Source organism: Melospiza melodia, unplaced genomic scaffold (genome assembly GCF_035770615.1).
Source record: "Melospiza melodia melodia isolate bMelMel2 unplaced genomic scaffold, bMelMel2.pri scaffold_44, whole genome shotgun sequence".
Lineage (NCBI taxonomy): Eukaryota > Metazoa > Chordata > Aves > Passeriformes > Passerellidae > Melospiza > Melospiza melodia.
In genome coordinates this window covers 4360805-4383726 of record NW_026948761.1, presented here as the reverse complement: position 1 = coordinate 4383726, position 22922 = coordinate 4360805, and the positions used below count along the sequence as shown (strand labels likewise).

Genomic DNA, 22922 nt, shown 5'->3' with positions numbered 1-22922 from the left:
GGGGTCAACAACAACAAAAAAACTGAAAGGGGAGCGCCGGCCTGCCAGGCGCACAGACACAAAAAGAGCAGGCCAAGGGAATAAGGGTAGCAAAACAAATCAAGCACGCGATAATATTAATGTTTGTGTAAGTGAAGCAGGTGCTTCAAAGACTGTGTATGATTTAAGTGATCCTGTGTTAACCACATCTTCTGTCAATGCGCCTTACAGGTTGCAGCTGACTGCGTCACTCCATCTGGAGGACACTGATTGGCATTTTGTGTCTGTAAATCCTGAACAGAAAGGTACTTGGAAGCAGATTCGTTGTAAGTACATCGTCATTGGGGACACCAAACACACACCACAAGACATCAGAATTGCTCCGGGAATGACAACATCAGATCCTGAGCAATTTGTTCTTGGCCTGCATTGTTTCCACCGACCCCTGTTTCTTCCCAAGGGACAAATTGTTGCACAAGCTATCCCTGTGCCATCTTTACCTGAAAATATCAAAAAACAAGGGCCCACAGTCGCCCGAGTACAAGTTATTGGGAAAGACAAACCCAAATTATGGTGTAATGTCAGTGGGGATGGGGAGTCTAAATGCTTTGAAATGCTTGTAGACACTGGTGCAGACTGCACAGTGATGCCAGTAGAAGACTGGCCAGCACATTGGCCTTTGCAAAATGTTGCTGGTCATCTTCGAGGTGTAGGAGGCCTGCAATTGGCAAGACAATCCAAAAGCATTATTCAATTCGAGGGACCAAACGGACAATTGGCAAATATCCGTCCATTTGTGTTGGATTATTCTGAACCTTTGTTAGGGAGAGATTTAATGGCCCAGTGGGGTGTCACAATTGACATTCCAGACTCTCCACAGCATATTTGTACAGCAGTCATTGAAGAACAGCACCCCACCCAAAAACTGAAGTGGAAAACAGACAAACCAGTTGATGTGAAACAGTGGCCGCTCAGTAAACAAAAAATAAAGGTGCTTGAAGAACTAGTGGAAGAGCAACTAAAAAAGGGCCACATTGTGGAGACCATGTCCCCATGGAACTCTCCAGTGTTTGTCATCCAAAAAGCTGACAAAAAGAGATGGCGACTCCTCTGCGACCTCCGACAGATTAATAATGTAATTGAAGATATGGGTTCTCCCCAACCTGGTATGCCATCCCCAACAATGCTTCCCCAAGATTGGAAATTAGCTGTTATTGATATTAAAGATTGTTTTTTCCAAATCCCCTTGCACCCTGATGATGCACTGCGTTTTGCATTCTCAGTTCCTTCTATTAATATGGAATCCCCTATGAAAAGGTACCATTGGACCGTTCTTCCTCAGGGATTAAAGGTATCTCCAGCTATCTGCCAGTGGTATGTGTCTTCCCTGCTTTCCCCAGTAAGTGCAGCCACAGAGAAGGCCATTATCTATCATTATATGGATGATATCCTTGTGTGTGCCCCCAATGATTATTTACTCACGCATGCGCTTGACCTAACGATCGATGCATTGATTGTTGCAGGGTTCGAGCTCCAGGAAAAGAAAATTCAAAAGATGCCACCTTGGAAGTATTTGGGCTTAGAAATTGGAAATAGGACCATTGTTCCTCAAAAACTAGAAATCAATCCAAGGATCAAGACCCTTGCGGATGTCCACAAGTTGTGTGGGTCTTTGAATTGGGTAAGACCATGGTTCGGTCTGACTAATGAAGACCTTGCCCCTCTTTTCAATTTATTGAAAGGGGGAGAGGACCCAGGTGCTCCTAGGTCCATTACCGCAGAGGCACAGAAAGCTCTAGAAAATGTTCAGATTGCAATGTCCACAAGACAGGCCAACCAATGTCGGCCTGACCTGCCATTCAAATTTATCATCCTAGGTAAGTTGCCACACTTCCATGGAATTATTTTCCAGTGGGAGGAAAAACAAACACCTAAGGCAAAGAACACACCAAAAAAGGACCGGGACCAGAGGGACCCTCTCTTGATCATAGAATGGGTTTTCCTCAGTCACAAAAGGTCCAAGAGACTGACAAAGCCTCAGGAGCTGGTAGCAGAACTGATTCGAAAAGCAAGGACCCGGATCAGGGAGTTAGCAGGATGTGATTTTAAGTGCATTCACATTCCAGTTGAGTTAAAATCAGGTCAAAATACTATGAAAATACTGGAACAATTGTTTCAAGAAAATGAAGTGTTGCAGTTTGCTCTGGATTCCTACTCAGGACAAATTTCGGTAGCGCGGCCTGCTCACAAATTGTTTGAACAAGATGTTCAATTTACCTTAAAACTGAGAAGTGCTCTAAGTAGGAGACCTTTAAAAAGGGCTCTAACTGTCTTCACAGATGCATCCGGGAGGTCCCACAAGTCCGTTATGACTTGGAAGGATCCTCAAACCCAGCAGTGGGAGATTGACATTGCTGAGGTGGAAGGTTCACCTCAGGTTGCTGAATTGGCTGCGGTTGTTAGGGCCTTTGAAAGGTTCTCAGAATCATTTAATCTGATTACAGACTCTGCATACGTGGCAGGAGTAGTATCCAGGGCAGATCAAGCAATACCGCAAGATGTGTCTAACATCGCACTTTTCGAATTGCTCTCAAAACCGGTAAAGTTAGTCACTCACCGAGAGCAACCATTTTATGTGATGCATGTCAGGTCACAGACTGACTTGCCAGGGTTTATCGCTGAAGGCAACAGAAGGGCAGATGCTCTTGCTGCACCTGCAGTGATGGCCACTCTCCCAAATGTTTTTGAACAGGCAAAAATCAGCCACCAGCTTTTCCACCAAAATGCACCTGGCCTGGTTCGTCAGTTTAACATCACTCGAGAACAGGCCAAAGCGATTGTGGCCACATGCCCAAATTGCCAACAACATGCACTCCCTACAGTGAGTGAGGGGGCAAACCCAAGGGCACTGAACAGTTGTGAACTGTGGCAAACAGATGTAACACACATACAGTCTTTTGGACGACAGAAATATGTTCATGTTAGTGTAGATACCTTTTCTGGAGTGGTCTATGCTTCTGCCCACACAGGAGAATCATCTATTGATTCTATTAAGCACCTCTTACAGGCTTTTTCTTTCATGGGCATCCCCAAGGAGCTGAAAACTGATAATGGGCCTGCTTACAAATCCAAGGAATTAGGGAGCTTCCTGCAGCAATGGGGAGTAGTGCACAAAACTGGCATCCCCTACTCCCCTACAGGTCAAGCCATTGTAGAAAGAACTCACCGTGATATTAAAAGGGTCCTGGACCAGCAACAACAGGTTCTGAAGGTGGAACCTCCCCACATCCGGTTATCCAGGGCACTATTCACAATCAATTTTCTGAATTGTTCTTTTGACAGCCTGAACCCACCCATCCTACGCCACTTTGGGGGGAGCAATCGTAGGTTAATGAAAGAAAAACCTCCGGTTTTAGTAAAGGACCCTGAGACTTGGAAAGTGGTGGGACCCTACAAATTGGTTACTTGGGGACGTGGATATGCCTGTGTGTCCACCCCCTCTGGTTTAAGGTGGGTTCCTTCCAAATGGGTAAAGCCCTATGTTCCCAAGGTCTCAGAGAAATCTACAGAAGCACCCCATGTTGCTCATGCTGTCTGGAGAAGAAAACGCCGCACACGTTCTCTGGAGGAAATTCCATTTAAGCCTCCTATCTGGAATAGTTTATAATATATGTTTGTTTCAAGTTTTTCTACCAGTTTAGATCCCACTGTTCGTGTGTAGCCTCGAGACGCCATGAGACCGAGCCTGCTTCTCGTCCTACTCGTGATCATCCCACCTGTGACCTCCTGCATAGTGCCTCCGCCCAAACCACATATGGACTACCTTGACAAAGGCTCCTGGACATCAACAGAGAAACTGACAACTGGCTGAATGGACTGTTCAAAGGCTGGGGAGTCTCGGGCTGGTTGGGATCTATTCTGAAAACTGTGTTTTTAGTGCTGTTTATTTTAGTTATTGTAGTTGTTAGCATTGTTTTTGGACTAATCAAACGCATGGTCCTCAAGTTAATTTCAAGCTCATCTCCCCCTCCTGAGGTCTACCATTTGGAAGCCCTCAGTGCTCCAATGGATGACCTGGAAGCCTCAGTAGAAAACACTGACCCTCCTGTAGAGGAAGAACTGATTTACCAACCATGGTTTGGCAATCATTCTGCACCACAAACACAGTCCTCTTCTTTTTAAACAAAACTAGGGGGAGATGTTGTGGCGTGCTGTAATTTCCAATTTTGGCCTTCCAGGTCACTTCCCCAGGTGTGCCTATACCTCTCTCCCTTCCCCCTTGCCCCCATGCTGAGTGAGTCCTTTCAATCAGGCTTAACATTACAGCAAGGCGTCGTGTGATTGGTCAAGTTCAAAGGATGTCCCTATGCCCAGAGGTCATTGGCCTTTCTGGGTGTCATCTTCCCCTGAGACCCTGCCCCTCTCACCTGGTTGGTGGCTCACCTGTACCTCCCCTCCCCTGTCCCTGAGCTTAAAAAGGTGATCAGAGCATGCGGCCGAGGTTCTGTTGGAGCAGTTGCTCACGTTCGGACCTCTGTAACCATGGAATAAACCTCTGGACATTAAACCCTCCAGCAGAATCCTCTCCTTTTTCTCTTCACCATCGCCTGAAGCTATTCCTCCTGAGGTAAATGGAGTTCCTAACAAGCCTGGGCTTGTTCAGTGCCCAGCTGCAACCACCAGAAGCCAAGGTATCTCTGGGGTGATACACCGCAGTGGCTGCCTTTGGCCCAGCAGCGAGGGTCAGACTGGCCCAGGCACAATCAAACTGGTAATATTGGGAGCCTTTTTCCAATAAATGAGTTGTTCAAAAAGTTGAGTACGTAAAAGGCCTTGGCCAGTGTCTCAATGGGAGATAATATCTGGACTCCCCCTCTCAGTTGATCAAGGATCCTTTTGATGGATCAGTGGGCCTTCTCAGCTTTCGACTGTCCTGTGGTGGAGTGTGGTATGCCTGTGATATGTTTTATACCCCAGTGGTGAGAAACTTGTTGGAATCAGTGCAAGGTATAAGCAAGAGCATTATCAGTTTTAAGTTCCTGTGGATATGCCTAGGTGGAAAAACTTAAAAATTAATGTTTATAGCGTCTTTGATTTTTCACCAGCATGGGCAGAGGCAAAAATCCCAGTGGAAAAGGTTTTGATTGAGAGGTGGATGTACTTTAGTCTGCCAGAAGGGGCTTGGTGTGTGGTGTCTGATTGCCAGATGTGGAGACTCTCTAGTCCTCTTGGACTGACTCCAGCTCTGGCAGAAGCAAGGGCATGTTCCTGACAATTTGGCCAGGTGGCTACAATGGATCTTGCTGGGTCTCGGGTAATTTTGAACATCCTGAGCAGCGCAGGAATGTTTTGATGGTAGAATTGGTGGCTGATCCTTGCCTGTCAAAAATCTATCTAAGGCATATTGCAGTGGTTCAGATGTTTGAAGTAGGCAATTGAGGTGCTCTTGAGTGAGAAGTAAGTATATATTCACAAGGTCTGTTCCTGCAAGGGAGCACAGACGCTCTCTAGTTTTCCTGCAATAGTTCTGCAATAACTTTCTGTTGGGTTGTTATCATTTTAGTAGGTTGGTGTGCTCTGAAAACGCATTCAATTTCTATGAGGGGATCTGAGATAGTTGAGTCCCCCTGAAAGAATAATGCATGAAATATTGGACTTACACCAAGGATTGCCAGGGAGAAAGGAAAATTAGGGTGGTATCTGTGTGCCTGTTTAGTTTGAATCACCCAGGATGCCTTTTGTACAGCTGCTTCTGCCTGTGGTGTCAGTGATCACGGGAATCGAGTCCTTCACTGCCTTTAAGGAGCAGGAACAGTGGCATGAGATCTTCTGTGGTGATTCCCAGCAGTGAATGTACCCAACTGATACTTCCACAGAGCATTTGGGGTTCTGGCAGAGTCTTTGGGTTGTCCTGGATTTGCAGTGTTTGTGGTGTGATGGTTCTCTCTGCAGTTTTTAGGCCGAGACACTTCCAAGGGGCTGTCCTTTGAACTTCATCTGCTGCAATCTTAAAACCTTTCTCCTGTACCACAGTTATGACATCGTGTACTGCAACATCCAGAATGAACTGAGCTTCTGCACAAACGACTGTGTCGTCCATGTAATGAGAAATGATAGCATTAGGATGTTCATTATATGGTCCATATAACGGAAAACGTTTAGCATTAGGGCGAGAGAATTAGGACTTCAAGTCATTGAAAAATATTTGGGCTACTCTTCATTTGTTGAGGCAATACAGTCCACTTGTACCTCTGTAAAGGTGCTTGTCGATTTAGTGATGGAAAAGGCAACCCAGGAGGGTGTCATTGGGTTGCATGGGGGTGTCAAAAAAGTAGTCATTAAGATTTATATCAACCATCTGCCAATAACAGTGTAATCATAGGTACAATTGGACTAAACCTCCCTGAACTAGCCTTCCTTCACATCTCAACCCATGCAATCTTCAAAGCAATGCTCTTTCTATGCTCAGGCTCCATCAATCACAGCCTAAATGGCAAAGAAGATATCCGAAAAATAGGAGGACTCCAAAAACTGCTACCCACAACTACGGCATGGCGCACCATCGGCAATCTCGAGGTAACATGGAGGCTGAGCGCAGGCTGGACTGGAGGGAACCCCCTGTCCTTGATGACCTCATTGATTTTCCTGAGGTCCTGCAGGAGCCGCCTCTTGTCCTTGCCAGGCTTTCATATGATAATGAAAGGTGCATTGCAGGGGCTAGTAGAGGGTACAATGTGGCCAACAGACAGCTGCTCCTGCATGAGGGACTGCAGGGCCTTTAACTTTCTGCCTGGGAGGGGCCACTGATCCACCCATATGGGGTCGTTGGTCTTCCAGGTTGACTGAAGTGTGGCACGCTGCTCAGTGGCCCCCTCTAGAAATCCTGAGGTGTTGAGAGGATCTCTGGCCCTGTCCCCCTTTGGGACAAGAGGTCTTCTCCTCAAATTTTTATTGGTGCCCGGGTGACAAAAGATCTTACTGCAGAAACTGCGCCCTCAGGACATTCCCTGAAGATGTTACTGTGACTCCAGAAGCTGGTAGTGGCTCCCTGGTTGCTAATAATTACCCCAGCAGCTGGGACCAGGGGCCATTGTTTTAGCCTATCAGAGCAGGAAATTACAGTGACATCAGCTCTTGTATCTAATAGTCCTGAAAGACATCTCTTTCTCCCTTTACATGACAAAGCACAATTTAGAAGGGGTCTATTTCTGCCTGTTGTCTGTGCCCACATCACCATTGGATCAGCTGGTGTGGTGATCATGTCCCATAGGAGGTCGGCTCTAACTGTAACTGTTCCTTTTGGAATGAAAAGGGGAGGGAATAAGCATAGAGCCTGGACAGTTATCTCCCGCAAAGACATCAAGGCGAGTACCTCAGGTAGTAGAGTGAGTGTCTCCATCCCTTCCCTGGTGTTGGTTAAAATCAAAATGTCTCTGGGCCGTTCTTCAGGCCTGTATTTGCCTGTTGGAATATGCTGAACATAAATATCGTGGATTGGCATTGAAAAGGCTCTTGCCAGCTGCCTTTGGGTTCCAGGGCAGAGCTGTCTTCTGTCGAGTTTTCTGCAGTGATCGAGCTGTCCCGCTGGATCTGAGAAGGTCGCTGTGCTGATTCTCCACGGTGTTGGGGAGAGTGGGGCGGAACGGCCTCGCGTTTGGTGTCATTGTGCGGGGCCTTTCTGTGTCTGTGTGGGGTTTCCCGCAGGCCACCGGTTTTGCTGGTATTTGAAAGCATGTGGACGAGGGGGGCAGTGAGGAGAGTGGCTGTGACAGCTGGAAGGTCCCTGGTAATAGCCTTTATTTTTACAATGGTGTTGAAAATGCCCCATCTCCCTACACTTAAAGCCAGGTCCTTTTTCATGCGTATGTCAGGGAATAACTTGGGAGGCTACTAGCACCTCTACTACACCCTGACTGGTAGCCTTAGCTTGGCTGGCGTGACAGTGTAGGGATGCCCTAAGCGTGCATGCCTCGACCATTTGTGCAAAGGTAGGCTTTGTGTTGAGTGGTAGAGAAGGTAAAATGTCTTTACAGTTGTTGTTAGCATTTATTTCAGCAAGTTTAGTAAGGAGTACCTTCCTGGCTTTTGGATGTTCAACTTGTTTCTCTATTGCTTGTGGAAGGTGGTCAATTCATTTTAGAAAGGATTGCCCAGGTCCCTGCAGAATGTCTGTGAAATCTAGAGTAGGTGTTCCATTGGGTGTCTGCTTGAGAGCTGTCTTTGCAGCACTTATATCTCTTCTAACACATCTCAGGAAGGTGTCTTGCGTGATTCGCAGGTTTAATGAAATCTTCCTCCCTGACTAGATGGACTAGTGTTAGGTGTGCCCACCTGTCTTCCCTAGCATAGTCTTTTAATAGTTGTTGTGTTAGATTTTTCCCCATTCCTTCTCACAGAACAAATTCAGTGGAGGGAGTAGGATGTGCATAAAATGGCGCAGATCGAGAACCCCATTACATGTGCAGCAATGACTCCATTTAGGAAGTTATTAAAATACAGTGAGCACCGCCCATGGCCTTTTGCTGCTTTATAATGGTCTTTCATCTCCCCATGTGGGACAGCTTCCCTTTGGGGCTTAGCCCCACTCTGTTACTGAACCGGTGCTGCTTGTATTTTAGCTACCAATTCCCAGTCCCCCTCTTCAGCCGCCAGCTTCTCCGTCCTCTGCCAAGAATCCTCAGCCTCATGCTGAAGGTGGGATGAACCTTCCCTCTCCTCTCCAGAAGAGGGAACTTGTTCTTTGGCAGAGGAGCGGGGCCTTGGGGTGACTGGCCAGGCCCGGTGTTGTGGGCCTTTGGTAGCCAAGATGGCGGCCTTCCGGTAACCGCCCCTCACACTTCCAGCTCCGACAGTGTGGGATCCGCAAGGGGCTGAGTTGGAGGGGGTAGGGCAGCGGGAGTAGGCAAGGAAGCGCTGGATCCCAATGCAGGGGTGGTACCTGACGCAGGGGTAGGACCCAACACAGGGGCAGGACCCGATGAGAGAGCTGAGGGTGGGAGGGAGTTTGACATTGACAACCCCCTCCAGAGGAGGGACTCCATTTTGTGAGCTATCTGAGGGGGATCAAGGGAGGAGAGGTAGTGGAGAATGGGTTAGGGTAGAATCCAGGCCTGTGTGATCAGAACAGACCTGGGCAGGGGGTAGAGAAGGAGGGGAGATGGCAGACAGCAGGTGGCTTGTCTGTGCTTTACAGCAGTTTCTGTCTCTCATCCTAATGGTCTCAGTGGGTTCAGGAATGCGGGGGGTGGAACTCAAAGACTGGATTGAATATAAGAACTTTGAACCCTTGAGAAAACTCCATAAATCATATGAAAAATTGGGAAAAAATTTTGCGACTCTTATCACTCCCTGAGTTTTCTAAAAATAGCGACTTTCTCTGACTCAGTCTCAGAATGCTATAAGACAAAAAGAATACACAGAAATACCTGGGAACTCTGTAAACAGCCAATGGAAAAATGACTTCCAACTTCCCTTAGTGAAAGTTTTCAACTCTGAAAGGAGAACCTCCCTAACTCCAACATATATGTCCCTCTCAGCTTTGGATAATTTGTTACCCAGAGCTGCCCCTGATGTAAAGGGTGGCCCACCCACAGGACTAAAATATCACCCAAGGATCCTGCACTGCAGGTGGCTGTCCCCACATTCACTGCTCTGGTGGTGCTGGATGCAGATGTTTCAAAATATCCCCTGGGCTTCACCAGCTGAGCCGGCCCTGTTGCTCCGGCAGGGTACCAATGCTGCATTCAGTAAACCTTGGTAAAACTGATAAAACATTGCATTGAAAGGGCTGCCTCACTTTATTGTAATTTGTCATTTTTGTCGTGCGGTATTATAATTCCTGTAATAGGTCCCTGGGCCTCCACAACCTTGCGTCCTACTGAGATATCATTGTAGTGAGGAGCTCAGCAGTGCTGAAAGCTGAGGCCTGTCCTTTGTGTTCCCTTTGGGATGGCAGTGGAGGTGCCCTGAGTGCACATTCAGAGGCACCTTCATGGCTTCTCATGCCATGACACCAAACCTAAATGTGCAAGGTGACTTCCTTCAGTGACATGTAGTCCTTTGAAATATCTACAGGAAGTGGTCAGGAAATGCATTCTGAGCCTGCTCCTTGGGATCAGCTGTGAGGGGCTGAGGGCTGGCCTGAGCCTGGTGCTGTGTCCCACTGGGAGCAGCCCCACAGGCTCACGTGCAGAGCAGGCACTGCCTGAGGCCCTGGAGATCTCACCTGCCCTGCATCCACCTTTGTCAAGTTGCTGTAAACATCAGCTGGTGCTGACTTTCCCCTTTGGTTTAGTCACTATGGGGAATTTCTTTCCTGAAGCCCGTGGTATTTCCCCTGGCAGGAGCGATGGGGATGCTTGGGGAGTGTGGGGCTTTGGGGGCAGCTGCCCGGGCAGGGGCTGAGCTCGGGGCCCTGTTGGGCCCATGGCCCCCAGCAGCAGCAGCAGCAGCAGCAGCAGCCGCCCCAGGGCCCAAAGCCCCGTGCCCCCTGTCCAGCACAGGCTGCCCTGTCCCTGCAGCTGTCACCCGAGTGGGGCCCAGGGGCCAGTGGCCGCTGGCAGCAGCAGGAATGTGGGCAGGGTGAGGATGCCCTGGCCTGGCTTTTGTCTCTGGAACAATGTGGGCTCAGGGCAGTGCAGAGCAGGCTGGGAAGCAGAGCCCAGGGCCTTTGGAGGCACCAAGGCTTAAAGATCAGCCCCTGCAGTAGCCCAGGTGCAGGTGGCCCAGTTTCCAAGGCAGTGGTGGCCTTGAGAGCGTGCAGGTGGATTTTGCAGGGCTGTGGCCTACTGGCGGCTCTGGGCCCATGAGTGCCTGTGGCTGCAGCAGGAAGGGTGGCTGAAGGTTTGCTGCCTGCTTTGGTGGCATGGCTGCAGGGGCCAGTGCTGTGAGAGCCCCCTGTGTGAGAGCTGGTGAGAGCTGAGCTCTTGGGGACAGCGCTGTGCCCCAGGCCAGGAAGAGCAGCAGTGCCCAGTGCCAGGAGTGGTGTCAGTGGGAGCCCCTGTGCACAGGGACCCCCAGCCCCGGGGTGGCTGTGACAGCACCTGCAGGGACCTCCATCCCTGGGAACGCGGAACACGTGGAACCCACAAGTGTGCAAAGGCTGCCTGTGCCCAAAGGAATGGCCAAGAGAAGTCAGGTTTTAAAAAGAAACAGGATTTATTTGCCAAAGGTCGGCAAATCTAGGATTTACAGAATATGTGTCATTATAACAATTGTTATGACAACAACACCAACAATGTACAGAACATATTTACACAGGATCCGATGGGCTAACAATCTTCAAAACGTATTTACAGAGAACTTCAAACGGAAGGAACGTATTTGCAGAAATCTTCTAAACTTTCAAACGTATTTACAGAAATCTTCAAAACTTTCAAACTTATTTACAAAGGCGTGGCATCTGTGCCATCATGTGTATCAGTCCTGGAAGAAAGGAAGCAGCAGAGCTGGACTCAGCCGCCTGCACTGGGCCCAGCAGGGCTGGGAGCTGGGCCCCAGGGGCTGGGCCGGGGCTGGCAGGGCTGGTGTGGCCCCAGGCAAGCGCAGGGCAGGCCGGGGCTGGTGCTTGTGGCAGCACAATCCAGGCCCCCTGCGGGCACCGCGTCCCTGAGCGGGGCCATCCAGCCCAGCCCCAGCCTGGCATCAGGGGACCTGGTGTGTGTGTGGGCAGGGCGTGGGAAGCATCTGCCTGTCTTACCTGTGGGGCTGCGTCTTCATCCAAGGACCATGGGCTCCTCCTCATCCTTTATGTCAACTTCCATCTCCTCTGTGTTATCCTCCTCATCCACCTCCATCTCTTCGATGTTGTCCTCCTCGTCTACTTCCATGTCCTCAACAGGGGAGGACATGGAAGTAGAGGAGGAGTCCACCTCCATCATCTCTTCCTCATCCAGGCCCAGGTCCACTTCCATCTCCTCCACAGTGTCTCTGTCAGTCTGCAAGGGGCAGCACAATCTCCCAGTGGGCTTCCTGTCCCACACCATCCATTCCCACATGGCTGCAGCCTGCCCAAGCTGGGTGCCCCCTGCCTGGCCTGGCACTGTACCTCCATGGGCACAGCAGAGCACATTGTGCTGGGATTGGCGCTCCAGAGCCGGCGGCAGGGAAAGCCCAGGCAGCAGCAGCAGCTCAGCGCTGAGTGTCAGAATGCAGGGTGAGCAGCAACTGACTCTTGGCAGCCGGTGAAGTGTCTGCTGTGCTCGTTTCCAGGTCCTGGACGTTCCACCTGGAACCCCCTGTGAGCTGTGATGTCACTGAAGTTTCAGGGGTGCTGTGCAGCGGGAGATGGGGATGGCAGAATGATCAAATCCTTGAATGGTTTGTCTTGGAAGGGACCCTCAAGATGATCTGGTTCCAAGACGAGCAATGTCTCAGGTTGCTGCGGCCCCTGTCCCACCTGGCCTTGGATGTTGCTGGGGATGGGGCATCCACAGCCTCTGTGCACTGGTCCCTGTGTCAGGGACAAGCACCCTGAGAGTAAAGAACTTCTTCCCATCATCAAATCTTTTCCACTTCCTTCAGTTTGATCCCATTCCTCCGTGTCCTCTCACTGTATATCCTGACAAAGAGTCCTTTGCCACTTCCCTGTGGGTCAGGCTGTTCCTGCGGGGTTATGCATGTAGCTTAACTTGCAGACAGGAGAGAGAGAAGCCATGTACGCAGTCAGAGAAAATGGGGGAAGTGGCTTGAGAACTGAGCGAAGACAGAAAAAGTAGAGACATGCAAGCATTGGTTTGGGTTGCGTGGGCTGTGGGACTCATGCCTTTCATTAGAGGCCACATTCCCTTGTACACTCAGTTCTTGTGCTGCAGCCTGTCCACAGCAAGCCTGTGTGAGGGACCTGCACTAACAGAGCTGGGAGCAGGCTTGCTTAAACTGCTTGTTAACGAGGTGAGTGTGGGATTTTTTGTGGAACTCTAACCACTGTGGATTGCCATTAAGAGGGTCCAGGGAGGGAGACCAAAATGGGGCTGCGCACACAATGTGGGGGTGAACAGTGCAGGATCATTACAGTAAGCCAGGACCAAATGGATACAAGAGAGTTGGAACATTCCGAGGGAGTACATATAAGGAATATGCAGCAGTTGAACTGGGTGATACGGACAAAACGTGCTGCATCAACATGAGCCTGCAAATGCCCATGGGCGGCACCATTGCATTCAGAGCGGTGTCTCTCTTTTACCTTGGTCACTTTGCCCTGAGGTATTACAGTTCCAATGGTAGGCCCCTGGGCCCTCACATCCCCCCCTTTTTCTTATCTAGAAAGAAGGCTTCTGCCATAGAGTTTTGCAAGCATTTAGCAAAAAAGGATAATATAACCAACACAATGAATACAAAATAAAAGCCCACACAACAGTCTGAACTAAAGATGAAAGCCAGCCTCGAAACCCCTGTGTTTGGAAAGTCCAGTGAACCAGTCGTAGTTGCCTTCTATCTGGATCTTGTTTCCTTGATCTTTTAGGAGCTGGATGCCCTGGTATACTGACTCCCTATGTGAGAACAGGTAGAAAAAGCACATGCCTTCAAATGCCTGACAGGCATGGCCATGGACAAGAAATTGTGGCTTGTCTGTGGAAGCGCCCAGCTGAAGGCATGTGGCTCAGTGAGGAGCATCCAGATTCCTGCTGCAGCGGCAACCAACGGCAGCATCCTCTGACTTTGTTTATTTAGTATCTGGAGGCTTGGGTGTCCTAAAAGTAAACAGATAAAGTGAGTAGAAGATGAAATTTAAGTTGTGGTCCCACTAAACTTTCTCTTCTGTAAGCCAAGGGTGTGAACACAGCTTATTAGAAGAACCATATATCAATGCTAAAATATAATTTTTACAAATGTTACGACATAGATCCTGGTTAATGATGTCTGAGCCATCTTGGTCTTGGTGTGTGTGGTCAGCGCTGCTTAGGAGATCTTCTGTCCTTCTCCTTCTTCTTTTCCAGGCTGCTGCTGTCCCTCTTAGGCTTCCATTCTGTTCTTCTGGTGGTGGCTCTGGTGTTTGCCTCACCATTCCCAGAAAGAGTTTTTATGCATTTTGCTGGGATCGATCTTAGGAGTATTGCTGTAAAGACAAGGGGATCTTCGCTTCCCCAAGTAATTAATGGAAAAGGGCACATAATTTGTTTAGATTCGGGGTCTTTGCTCAACACAGGTTGCTGGTGTTTTAAATGGCCTCAGTTGAATTAGTAAAATTCCTGATGACTGGGGGAGTTGTCTCCATAAATGGGTTGTTCAAAAAGTTGAATACGTAAAAGGCCATGGCCAGTCTCTCAATGGAAGATAATATCTGGACTCCCCAGCTTAGTTGATCAAGGATCCTTTTGATGGCTCAGTGGGCTCTTTCGGCTAAGAACTGTTGTGTGCTGGAGTGTGGTATGCCTGTGACATGTTTTATACCCCAGTGGTCAGAAGCTTGTTGGAATCAGTGCGAGGTATAAGCAAGAGCATTATCAGTTTTAATTTCCTGTAGAACTGCTAAGGTGGAAAAAACTAAAAAGTAATGTTTTATAGCATCTTCTGATTTTTCGACAGCATGGGCAGAGGCAAAAACTGCACTGTAAAAGGTTTTGATTGAGAGGTGGATGTACTTTAGTCTGCCAGAAGGGGCTTGGTGTGTGATGTCTGATTGCCAGATGTGGAGACTCTCTAGTCCTCTTGGACTGACTCCTGCTCTGAGAGAAGCAAGGCCATGTTCCTGACAATTTGGGCCGGTGGCTACAATGGATCTTGCTGGGTCTCGGGTAATTTTGAACATCCTGAGCAGCGCAGGAATGTTTTGATGGTAGAATTGGTGGGTGATCGTAATATGTGTAAAAATTATCTAAGGCGTATTGCAGTGGTTCAGATGTTTGAAGTAGGCAATTGAGGTGCTCTTGAGTGAGAAGTAAGTATATATTCACAAGGTCTATTCCTGCAAGGGACACAGACGCTCTCTACGTTTCCTGCAATAGTTCTGCAAAACCTCTCTGTTGGGTTGTTATCGTTTTAGTAGGTTGGTGTGCTCTGAAAACGCATTCAATTTCTATGGGGGGATCTGAGAAAGTTGAATCCCACTGAAATAGTAATGCATGGAATTTTGGACTTACACCAAGGATTGCCAGGGAGAAAGGAAAATTAGGGTGGTATCTGTGTGCCTGTTTAGTTTGAATCATCCAGGATACCTTTTGTACAGCTGCTTCTGCCTGTGGTGTCAGTGATCACGGGAATCGAGTCGTTCACTGCCTTTAAGAATCAGCAGGAACAGTGGCATGAGATCTTTTGGGGTGGATCCCAGCAGTGAACGTACCCAACTGATGCTTCCACAGAGCTGGTGGAGTTCTGGCAGAGTCTTTGGGTTGTCCTGGATTTGCAGTGTTTGTGGTGTGATGGTTCTCTCTGCAGGTTTTAGGCCGAGACACTTCCAAGGGACTGTCCTTTAAACTTAATCTGCTGCAATCTTAAAACCTTTCTCCTGTATCGCAGTGATGACATCTTGTACTGCAACATCCAGAATTATTTGAGCTTCTGCACAAACTAATGTATCGTCCATGTAATGAAAAATTATAGCATTAGGCTGTCTTTTCCAGTTGGGCAATAAAATTCGGTCCCCCAGGCATTGACAAGTAGTTGGGTTCTTCTTCATTCTTTGAGACAATACGGTTCACTGGTACCTCTGTAAAAGATGCTTGTCAATTTACGGATGGAAAAGGCGAACAAGAGGCTTTCATTGGGGTGCAAGGGGATGTCAAAAAAGCAGTCATTTAGATCTGTAACAACCATCTGCCGAACTCGCGGTAACATGGAGGCTGAGGGCAGGCCGGTCAGAAGGGCACCCATGTCCTCAATGACCTCGTTGATTTTCCTGAGATCCTGCAGTAGCTGCCTCTTGTCTTTGCCAGGCTTTTGTATGTCAGGGACAGGCGGATTGCAGGGGCTAGTAGCTGGTAGATGTGGCCCACAGACAGCTGCTCCTGAACGAGGGACTTCAGGGCCTTTAACTTTCTGCCTGGAAGGGGCCACTGATCCACCCATATGGGGTTGTTGGTCTTCCAGGTTGACTGAAGGGTGGCGCGCTGCTCAGTGGCCCCGTCTAGAAATCGTGAGGTGTTGATAGGATCTCTAGCCTTGTCCCTCGTTGGGACAAGAGGTCTCTTCCCCAAAGTGTTATTGGTGCGTGGGTGACGAATGATCTTACTGTAGCAACTGTGCCCTCAGGACCTTCCATGCAGAGTGTACCTTGACTCCAGAAGCTGGTAGTGGCTCCCCTGCTAGCTAATATTTACCTCAGCAGCTAGGACCAGGGGCCATTCTTTTAGGGAATCAGAGCAGGAAATTATGGTGATGTCAACTCCTGTATCTAATAATCTTGAAAGACATCCCTTTCTTGCTTTAAATGACCAAGCACACGTTAGAACGGGTCTATTTCTGCATGTTTTATGTGCCCACATCACCATTGGATCAACTGGTGTGCTGATCATGTCCCGTAGGAGGTTGGCTCTGGCTATAACTGTTCCTTTTGGAATAAAAAGGGGAAAGTCTAAGCATAGAGCCTGGACATCTCCTGCAAAGACGTCAAGGCGAATACCTCAGGTAGTAGAGTGAGTGTCTCCATCCCTTCCCTGGTGTTGGTTTAAATCAAAATGTCTCTGGCCTGTTCTTCAGGCCTGTATTTTCCTGTGGGAATATGGTGAACATAAATATCATGGATTGGAATTGAAAAGGCGCTTACATGCTGCCTTTGGGTTCCAGGGCAGAGCTGTCTCCTGTCAAGTTTTCCACAGTGATCGAGCTGTCCCGATGGATCTGAGAAGGTCGCTGTGCTGGTTCTCCACGGGTTTGGGGAGAGTAGGGCGGAACGGCCTCGCGTTTGGTGTCATCATGCGGGGCCTTTCTGTGTCTGTGTGGGGTTTCCCGCAGGCCACCGGTTTTGCTGATGTTTGAAAGCATGTGGACGAGGGGGGCAGTGAGGACAGTGGCTGTGACAGCTAGAAGGTCCCTGGTAATAGCCTTTATTTTTACAATTCTGTTGAAAATGCCCCATCTCCCTACACTTAAAGCAAGGTCCTTTTTCATGTGTATGTCAGGGAATAACTTGGGAGGCTTCTAGCACCTCTACTACACCCTGACTGGTAGCCTTAGCTTGGCTGGTGTGACAGTGTAGAGATGCCCTAAGTGTGCATGCCTCGACCATTTGTGCAATGGTAGGCTTTGGGTTTAGTGGTAGAGAAGGTAAAATGTCTTTACAGGTTTTATTAGCATTTGTGTCAGCAAGTTTAGTAAGGAGTACCTTCCTGGCTTTTGCATTTTCAATTCGTTTCTCTAGTGCTTGTGGAAGGTGGTCAATAAATTTTAGAAAGAATTGCCCAGGTCCCTGGAGAATGTCTGTGAAATCTAGAGTAGGTGTTTCTCCATTGGGTGTCTGCATGAGAGCTGTCTTTGCAGCACTTTTATCTCTTCTAACAGAGCTCAGGGAAGGTCTATTGAATGAGTCTAAGTGAAATCTTCCTTACTGGCTAGATGGACTAATGTTATGTGTGCCCACCTGTCTTCCCTAGTATAGTCTTTTAATAATTGTTTTACTAGTTTTTTCCCCATTTCTTCCCACAGAATAATTTCAGTGGGAGAAAGTAGGATGTGCATAAAATGGAGCAGATTGTGAGGCACCATAACATGTGCAGTGAAGATGGCATTTAACAAATTATTAAAGTACGGTGAGCCCCTCCCATGCTCTTTCGCTGCTTTACAAAGATCTTTCATCTCCCCGTGTGTTACAACTTCCCATCAGGTGTTAGCCCCCCTCTGGTACTGCACCGCTGCTGCTTGTATTTTAGCTCCCAATTCCCAGTCCCCCTCTTCAGCTGCCAGCTTCAGCATCGTCTGCCAAGAATCCTCAGCCTCATGCTGAAGGTGGGATGAACCTTCCCTCTCCTCTCCAGAAGAGGGAACTTGTTCTTTGGCAGAGGAGCGGGGCCTTGGGGTGACTGGCCAGGCCTGGTGTTGTGGGCCTTTGGTAGCCAAGATGGCGGCCTTCCGGTTACCGCCCCTCACACTTCCGGCTCTGACAGTGTGGGATCCGCAAGGGGCTGAGTTGGAGGGGGTAGGGCAGCGGGAGTAGGCAAGGAAGCGCTGGATCCCAATGCAGGGGTGGTTCCTGATGCAGGGGTAGGACCCAAAGAGGGGGAAGACCCGATGAGAGAGCTGAGGGTGGGAGGGAGTTTGACATAGATGACCCCCTCCAGAGGAGGGACTCCATTTTGTGAGCTATCTGAGGGGGATCCAGTGAGGAGAGGTACTGGAGAATGGGTTAGGGTAGAATCCAGGCCGGTGTGACCTGGGCAGGGGGTAGAGAAGGAGGGGAGATGACAGACAGCAGGTGTCTTGTCTGTGCTTTACAGCAGTTTCCGTCTCTCATCCTATTGGTGTCAGACGGTTCAGGAATGAGGGGGGGTGGAACGCAAAGACTGGATTGAATATAAGAACTGAAGCCTTGAGAAAACTCCATAAATCATATGAAAAATTGGGTAAAATGTTGCGACTCTTATCACTCCCTGAGTTTTCTAAAAGTAGAGACTTTTCCTAACTCAGTCCCAGAATGCTATAAAACGAACAGAATACACAGAAATGTCTGGGAACTCCGTTAACAGCCAATGAACAAATGACTTCCAACTTGCGTTAGTAAAAGTCTTCCACTCTGAATGGAGAACATCCCTAACTCCAACATATATGTCCCTCTCAGCTTTGGATAATTTGTTACCCAGAGCTGCCCCTGATGTAAAGGGTGGCCCACCCACAGGACTAAAAAATCACCCAAGGATCCTGCACTGCAGGTGGCTGTCCCCACATTCACTGCTCTGGTGGTGCTGGATGCAGATGTTTCAAAGTATCCACTGAGCTTCACCAGCTGAGCCAGCCCTATTGCTGCTGCAGGGCGCCGGCGCTGCATTCAGTAAGCCCTGATAAAACTGACAAAACATTGCATTGAAAGGGCTGCTTCACTTTATTGTAATTTGTCATTTTTGTCGTGCGGTATTATAATTCCTGTAATAGGCCCCTGGGCCTCCACAACCTTGCGTCCTACTGAGATATCATTGTAGTGAGGAGCTCAGCAGTGCTGAAAGCAGAGGCCTGTCCTTTGTGTTCCCTTTGGGATGGCAGTGGAAGTGCCCTGAGTGCACATTCAGAGGCACCTTCATGGCTTCTCATGCCACGACACCAAAACTAAATGTACAATGTGGCTTCCTTGAATGACATGTAGTCCTTTGAAATATCTGCAGGCAGTGATCTGAAACTGCTTTGTAAGCCTGTTCCTTAGGATCAGCTGTGAAGGGCTGAGGGCTGGCCTGAGCCCGGTGCTGTGTCCCACTGGGAGAAGCTCACAGGCTCACGTACAGAGCAGGCGCTGCCAGAGGCCCTGGAGATCTCACCTGCCCTGCAGCCACCATTGTCAAGGTGCCATAAACATCAGCTGCTGCTGACTTTCCCCTTGGACCCCTTTGGTTTAGTCACTATGGGGAATTTCTTTCCTGAAGCCCGTTGGGTTTCCCGCTGGCAGGTGTGATGGGGATGCTTGGGGAGTGTGGGGCTTTGGGGGCAGCTGCCCGGGCAGGGGCTGAGCTCGGGGCCCTGTTGGGCCCATGGCCCCCAGCAGCAGCAGCAGCCCCAGGGCCCAAAGCCCCGTGCCCCCTGTCCAGCACAGGCTGCCCTGTCCCTGCAGCTGTCACCTGAGTGGGGCCCAGGGGCCAGTGGCCGCTGGCAGCAGCAGGAATGTGGGCAGGGTGAGGATGCCCTGGCCTGGCTTTTTTCTCTGGAACAATGCGGGCTCAGGGCAGTGCAGAGCAGGCTGGGAAGCAGAGCCCAGGGCCTTTGGAGGCACCAAGGCTTAAAGATCAGCCCCTGCAGCAGCCCAGATGCAGGTGGCCCAGTTGCCAAGGCTGTGGTGGCCTTGAGAGCATGCAGGTGGATTTTGCAGGGCTGTGGCCTACTGGTGGCTCTGGGCCCAGGAGTGCCTGTGGCTGCAGCAGGAAGGGTGGCTGAAGGTTTGCTGCCTGCTTTGGTGGCATGGCTGCAGGGGCCAGTGCTGTGAGAGCCCCTTGTGTGAGAGCTGGTAAGAGCTGAGCTCTTGGGGACAGCGCTGTGCCCCAGGCCAGGAAGAGCAGCAGTGCCCAGTGCCAGGAGTGGTGTCAGTGGGAGCCCCTGTGCACAGGGACCCCCAGCCCCAGGGTCGCCATGCCAGCACCTGCAGGGACCTCCATCCCTGGGAACGTGGAACAAGTGGAACCCACAAGTGTGCAAAGGCTGCCTGTGCCCAAAGGAATGGCCAAGAGAAGTCAGGTTTTAAAAAGAAACAGTATTTATTTGCCGAAGATTAGCAAATCTCAGATTTACAGAAGAAGTTTCGTTCTGACAATCTTTATTACAACAACAGGAATAATGTACAGAACATATTTACATGGGATCTGATGGGCTAACAATCTTCGAAACATATTTACAAAGAACTTCCAACGCAGTGAACATATTTACAAGCAACTTCTGAATTCTCAAACATATTTACAAAGGCATCGGAGCAGTGCCATCATGTGCATGAGTCCTGGAAGAAAGGAAGTAGCAGAGCTGGACTCAGCTGCCAGCACTGGGCCCAGCAGGGCTGGCAGCTGGGCCCCAGGGGCTGGGCCGGGGCTGGCAGGGCTGGCGTGGCCCCAGGCAAGCGCAGGGCAGGCCGGGGCTGGTGCTTGTGGCAGCACAATCCAGGCCCCCTGCGGGCCCCGTTTCCCTGTGTGGGGCCATCCAGCCCAGCCCCAGCCTGGCGTCAGGGGACCTGGTGTGTGTGTGGGCAGGGCGTGGGAAGCATCTGCCTGTCTTACCTGTGGGGCTCTATCTTCCGCCAAGGACCATGGGCTCCTCCTCGTTCTCCTCGTCAACTTCCATGTCCTCGTTGTCATCATCCTCATCTACTTCCATCTCCTCGATGGTTTCCTCCTCGTCTACTTCCATGTCCTCAACAGGGGAGGACATGGAAGTAGAGGAGGAGTCCACCTCCATCATTTCTACCTCATCCAGCCCCATGTCCACATCCATGTCCTCCACAGTGTCTCTGTCAGTCTGCAAGGGGCAGCACAATCTCCCAGTGGGCTTCCTGTCCCACACCATCCATTCCCACATGGCTGCAGCCTGCCCAAGCCGGGTGCCCCCTGCCTGGCATGGCACTGTACCTCCATGGGCACAGCAGAGCACATCCTGCTGGGATTGGTGCTCCAGAGCAGGCGGCAAGAAAGCCCAGGCAGCAGCAACAGCTCAGCGCTGAGGGTCAGAGCGCAGAGTGAGTGGCAACTGACCCTTTGCAGCCGGTGAAGTGCCTGCTGTGCTCGTTTCCAGGTCCTGGACGTTCCACCTGGAACCCTCTTGGAGCTGTGATGTCACTGAAGTTTCAGGGGTGCTGTGCAGTGGGAGATGGGGATGGCAGAATGATCAAATCCTTGAATGGTTTGTCTTGGAAGGGACCCTCAAGATGATGTGGTTCCAAGCTGAGCAAGCTCCCAGCAGAGCAGGTTGCTGCGGCCCCTGTCCCACCTGGCCTTGGATGTTGCTGGGGATGGGGCATCCACAGCCTCTGTGCACTGGTCCCTGTGTCAGGGACAAGCACCCTGAGAATAAAGAATTTCTTCCCATTATCTAATCCCTTCCGCCTCTTGCAGTTTGATCCCATTTTTCCTTGTCCTGTCTCTAAATTTCCTGACAAAATGTGCTCCTCCACTTCTTTGTGGGTCAGGCTGTTCCTGCAGGGTCATACGTGTGGCTGGACCTGCAGACAGGAGAGAGAGAAGCCAAATTCCCAGTCAGAAAAAATGGGGAAAGTGGCATGAGGACTGAGAGGATAAGGAAAAAGTAGGCACATGCATGTCTTTTCTTTGGTGGGTTGCGGGATTCGTGCCTTTTATTAGAAGCCAGGTTCTCTGTTGCACTCAGTCCCTGCATTGCAGCCTGCCCACAGCAACGTCTGTGTGTGACCTGCACACGCAGAGCTGGGAGCACGCTTGCTTAAACTGCTGGTGAATGAGGCGAGTGAGGGATCTTTGTGTGGAACTGCAAACACATCAGTGGATTGCCCTGAAGAGGGTCCAGAACGGAGACAAAATGGGGCTTGGCACTCAGAGGGAAAATTGGGGGGAAAAGCTGGGGAGCAGTGGAAAGAGCCAGGACGGAAACGGTACAGGAGAGGCGAGGACATTCTAGGGGAAATACATATAAGGAAAATACAGCAGTTGAACCGAGTGATACCAATAAAATGCCATGAGCCTGCAAATGCCCATGGGTGGCACCATTGCATTCAGAGCGGTGTCTCTCCTTTACCTTGGTCACTTTGCCCTGAGGTATTACAGTTCCAGTGGTTGGCCCCTGGGCCCTCACATCTCCCCCTTTTTGTTATATATGAGAAAGGCTTCTGCTATCGAGTTTTGCAGGCATTTAGCAAAAAAGGACAAAACAACCAACACAATGAATACAAAAACAAAGCCCACACTACAGTCTTAACTAAAGATGAAAGCCAGCCTCGCAAACCCCTGTGTTTGGAAAGTCTAGGGAACCAGTCGTTGTTGCCTTCTATCTGGATCTTGTTTCCTTGATCTTTTAGGAGCTGGATGCCCTGGTATACTGACTCCCTATGTGACAGCAGGTTGAAAAAACACATGCCTTCAAATGTCTGACAGGCTTGTACATGGACAAGAATTTGTGGCTTGTCTGTGGTGGCACCCAGCTGAAGGCATGTGGCTCAGTGAGGAGCATCCAGATTCCTGCTGCAGCAGCAACCAATGGCAGCATCCTCTGACTTTGGTAATTTAGTATCTGGAGGCTTGGGTGTCCTAAAAGTAAACAGATAAAGAGATTAGAAGGTGGAACTTAAGTTGTGGTCCCACTAAACTTTCTCTACTGTAAGGCAAGGGTGTGAACACAGCTTATTAGAAGAACCATATATC

The 22922-nt window shown here is 49.7% G+C and overlaps 1 protein-coding gene across 1 annotated transcript in view; it reads left to right on the top strand.

The window, feature by feature from the left end:
• LOC134434581 (nucleotide exchange factor SIL1-like) overlaps positions 1–22922 on the top strand; it is a 93392-nt gene that overhangs the window by 44897 nt on the left and 25573 nt on the right. The gene's annotated exons all lie outside the window — the stretch shown is intronic.